The sequence below is a fragment of the Triticum aestivum genome, chromosome 2D, assembly GCF_018294505.1.
Source record: "Triticum aestivum cultivar Chinese Spring chromosome 2D, IWGSC CS RefSeq v2.1, whole genome shotgun sequence".
NCBI lineage: Eukaryota > Viridiplantae > Streptophyta > Magnoliopsida > Poales > Poaceae > Triticum > Triticum aestivum.
The window spans coordinates 571,407,985-571,412,490 of NC_057799.1; the positions used below are offsets into that span (position 1 = coordinate 571,407,985).

At 58.4% G+C, this 4,506-nt stretch overlaps 1 pseudogene; it reads left to right on the forward strand.

The window, feature by feature from the left end:
- Positions 1-1,796: 1,796 nt before the first annotated feature.
- LOC123055941 (zealexin A1 synthase-like) lies at positions 1,797-4,146 on the forward strand (annotated as a pseudogene).
- Positions 4,147-4,506: the final 360 nt, after the last annotated feature.

Genomic DNA, 4,506 nt, shown 5'->3' on the forward strand with positions numbered 1-4,506 from the left:
CATGGAGGGGGCTAATAAGACGTCGCCGGTGCCAGGAAACGGGATGAGGCAAAGGCCGGCGAATCTTACCCAGGTTCGGGGCTCTCCTAGGAGATAACACCCCTAGTCCTGCTCTGCGGGGTCTCCGCATGCTCACTATATCAACATGTGAGTACAAGCTACTCCTTGAGCTGTTTGCTAGAGGAGGAAGAAGGGCAAGGCTAGCTCTCTTCTCTCTCTATTTGTGTGGTCTGTAGTCTAAAGATCTGAACCCCTTGCATGGGTGCCCTAGGGGGTTTATATAGGCCTACCCCCTAGGGGTACAATGGTAAACTGGTCAACCGTAGGCCCAGGCCGTCAGTGTCCCTTGCTGTCGGCTTCTCCGCTGGCTGCTGGGGCCCGCCGACTGGTGGGACCCGCCGGCTGTCTTGTACTTGGCCGACTGGTCGCGCCCACCACTGGCGGGTCTTGCCGGCTGCTCATTACTGTAGTCGTGCTTCTAATGACGCTTGCTTTTTTCGGGGAAGGCGTGGCTACAGTCCGCCGCCTGGCGGCCGTTCACTGTAGCAATCCCCTGTCCCTTCTGGTTAATGGTGCACAGACTCTTAGGAGGGGGGTGGGCCACCCGCTGGGTGCCGACCTCCCTCCCCGGCCGACTGGTCAGACTTGCCGCCTTCTGGCCTCTGACTGACTGGTAGGGCCCGCCGCCTGCAGGCCGTACCGATAGCCCATCGTGGGTACACGGTCCTTCTGACTTGGATGAGGTCATGGGCGGAGGGCTACAGTACCGCGCCGTGCAGGAGATCTCCGGCTTGTACGGCATACTGTAACCACGACTCACCCTGGATTTGGGGGTGGCAGGCTTCATTTTTGCCACGCCCCGTCTTGTCGTCTTAATGGGGGTGCAGACTTTGAGGGCGCTTGGGGCCGCCTGCTAGGAGCCGGCCTCCTTTGGAGGCCGACTGCTAGAAGGCGGCCTGCTTCATGGCCGTCTCCTAGGATCCTTCGCCTTCTGGTAGCCAACCGATCAGTCCAGCTGGCCATGAGAAGGAGGCGGCCAAGCTTTGAGACTTGAGGGGCACAGTCGGCCCTGATGTCTTGAAATGGCATGGGGGCGGATGAGGCTACCCATGGCCAATAACTCCGACAGTAGTCCCCGAAGCTGGTGGGTCGCCGTGGTCGACAAGGCGGGGTGCCCCAGTAGCTTCCCACTCTGAGTACTCTTGTTTGTGTGTCTTGTCCGTCTTCTGGTATGCCGACTTCCAGGAGTCGGATGAGGTGGGCAGCCGCCTGGTGGATTTTGAACTATCGAGACGGGAACCAGGTGGCGTGCTAGCTAGGCCCCTAGGCCTGCCGCCCGCCGCTTGCTCACCACGCGGCGCCAGCCAGCCAGCCAGGCCTGCCAGCCCACGAGCGTGACGGGACGTGCCACAGGCGGGGCCCGCCACTACCAAGCCTCGGCACGCGCGCGGATCCGCTGCGGCCGAAGCAGGGCGGTTGGGATCCCACGCGCCACCATTACGCGCATTTACCGCGTGGTATGTGCGGGGCCGTGGGCGCAGTTAATCCCACGCCCCCATGCCCCGCCCCCTCGGCTCCACAGCCAGGGGCTTGGGGAAGGAGGGGAGCGGCCAAGGCACGCGCGCTCTCCCCTCCCTCGCCCCTCTTGCTCCTTCTTCTTCCTCACCGCCGCCGCGCTCGAGCTTCGTCGAAGTGCTGCCGCGGCTTGCCGTTGCTCTCGATCCTCTTTCCTCTGCTCTGTCGCAGGCTCACGCGCCCGCCGCGGCTTCTCGCTTCTTCCTCGCGCCCGAGCCTCCATGGAGCGTGCCGGCGACTGGGACGGCTCCGTCATCCACGAAGACCATCTCACCTTCCTCCGCGACACGCGGCAGCTGCCCGGCGCAGGTTATGTCAAGACACGCGTGCCGCCCGCCGACGAGATCTCGTCGGCGCCGGAGGAAGGCGAGCGCGTTATCTTCCGCTCTCACTTCCTTCAGGGCTTCGGCCTGCCGGCGAGTGGCTTCCTCCGCTCGTTCTTGGCCTTCTACTGTCTTCAGCCGCACCACCTCACACCGAACACGGTGGAGCTCACTACAAAAAAATGACACATCCGTGACATTTTGGGCCGAACGAATTTTTTTTCTATCATACTTATGACACTTCTATGACGATAATTGTGACAAAACCCGATATCATCATAGATGTGGCGGGGTCCTACTTCTATGAAATAAAATGGGCTTTTCGTCCTGGGCGGGCCGAAGACGTAGCTGCATGACATTTTTGGGCCGTCCATGATGGAAAAAACAGTGGTAGAAGCGAGGGCGAGGAAAATATCGGGGTGTTGTGGTCGGGGCCGAGCGATGCGCGCTTCTCTCGTACATGCACACGCGTGGGTGCGAGGCATTGGGCTCTAACTGAACCCGAGCAAGGCGTTGGGCTCTAACTGAACCCAAGCGATTGCACTGCAGGCTACGGGTTACTGAACCCAAGCGATCGATCGATGGCTATTAACTGAACCCGATCGAGCGATTCCTTCGCTACTGCTGCTAACTGAAGCCGATCGATGCTGCCTCTGGATGAACAGTGAGTGTTGCTGGGGGGGTTGGATGAACAGTTCCTAGTGGGGGTGGATGAACAGGACCCCATGGTGTTACCTCTGGATGAACAGGACCCCGATCGATCGAGCCGGTTGGGGTTGGATGAACAGGACCCCGTGGAGGGAAGGATGAACATGACCACCCCATGGAGGGCTGGATGAACAGTAGACGGTGCAAGGCTGGATGAACAGTAGCCCGTGGAGGGGTGGTTGAACAGGAGCCCGTGGAGAGGGCTGGTTGAATAGTAGCCGGTGGAGTAGCGCGCGGTGGAGGCTGGATGAACAGGATCCCGTGGATAAACAGTCGCAGGTGGAGGCTAGAGGAGGTCGACGGTGGATGAACAGTAGCCCGTGGAGGCTGGAAGGGGTCGACGGTGGAGATGAACAGTATCCCGTGGAGTCCCGTTTTGCGGTACGCCACACCCCTCCCGATGAACAGGACCCCCGTTTCGACCGTAGCTATCGAATCACGGGTTCCACCAAAACCCTCAAGGTTTGAACACTGGGGTGCGCACGAAGATCTCCTCCTACCGATCCACGCCCTAGCTCTCTAAGATCTCAAGGACGAACTCGACGAACTCACAACACAAGGGACACATAGTTTATACTAGTTCGGGCCACCGTCGTGGTGTAATACCCTACTCCAGTGTGTGGTGGTGGATTGCCTCTTGGGCTGATGATGAATAGTACAAGGGGAAGAACAGCCTCCTGAGGTTGAGGTGTTCTTGTGCTTGTGTGTGGCTAAGGATCAGATCAAGCTCTGTCTACGGTGGCGACTAGTCCTATTTATAGAGGCCCTGGTCCTCTCCCCAAATATTGAGCGGGAAGGGAGCCAACAACGGCCAATTCGAAAGGGGACAGCTAGTACAGCTTATCCTGACAAAAGCAGTCTTCGCCTGGAAAAGGCTCTGGTGGTGACGCCGCCTTGGGCTCCATGGTGACCTCCGTCTTGTCGTCCTACTGGACTTGGTCTCGTTGCACCGATATGGAAACCTTCGCTTGATGCCTCGGTACTCCGCGCCTGCGCTTGCCTCAGCACCGAAGAGGAAACAAGGACACTGTGCGTGTTGGCGCCCGCCTGGTCTCGATCGTCATGGCTCACATCACGAGAACTTCGCGAGGTTTGCCTTGCCTTGATCTCTCCGCCCCTCGCCGCTCCGGCTGCACCCTCCGGCGCCGCTGCTGCTGCCGCGCGAGTGCATGAACGACTGCCGGGTCCTGGGCTTCGATGTGCCCAAGGGTACCATGGTGCTCGTCAACGCCTGGGCCACTGGGACGCCACCGAGGATTTCAATCTGGAGAGGTTCGAGCGTGGCGAGATCAACTTCAAGGGGGCGTACATGGAGTACACGCTGTTCGGGGCGGGCCGAAGGATGTGCCCCGGGATGTCGTTCGGCTTGGCCAATGTGGAGCTCGCGCTCGCCGGGCTGCTGTACCATTTCGACTGGGAGCTGCCCGGCGGGGCGGAGGCCGTGAAGCTGGACGTGACCGAGAAGATGGGAGTCACCGTGCGGCTGCGCCGTGACCTTCTACTTGTTTTGGTGGTCCGAGCGCCCTTACCACTAGACTAGCAGCTCTAGCTAGCTAGGTTCTGCTAGTCGACAGGTGGTATTATAGAAGTCACATGGGAGATGGCATGAACTTTTCTTTTTTAGTTTGTGAACATGTTCTTATTTCACAGTTTATTTTAAAACAACCATTAGTCTATTTTTTCCTGAAATCTTAAAAGTGTGCGCGCTCGTTGGAGAGAACGAGCGGCCGCTCTGTCACTCGAAAGCACACATACATGTTTTGTCTGTTAGTGTATGTGACTAGTAGCATTAAATGCGGCCAGACTTGTCACATGTGACGAAAAAATAGATTCACGTCTATTTATTTTGTGTTTCCAAATTTTCAAAGGGTCATATCTTTCAAACCACGCGTCAGAATTC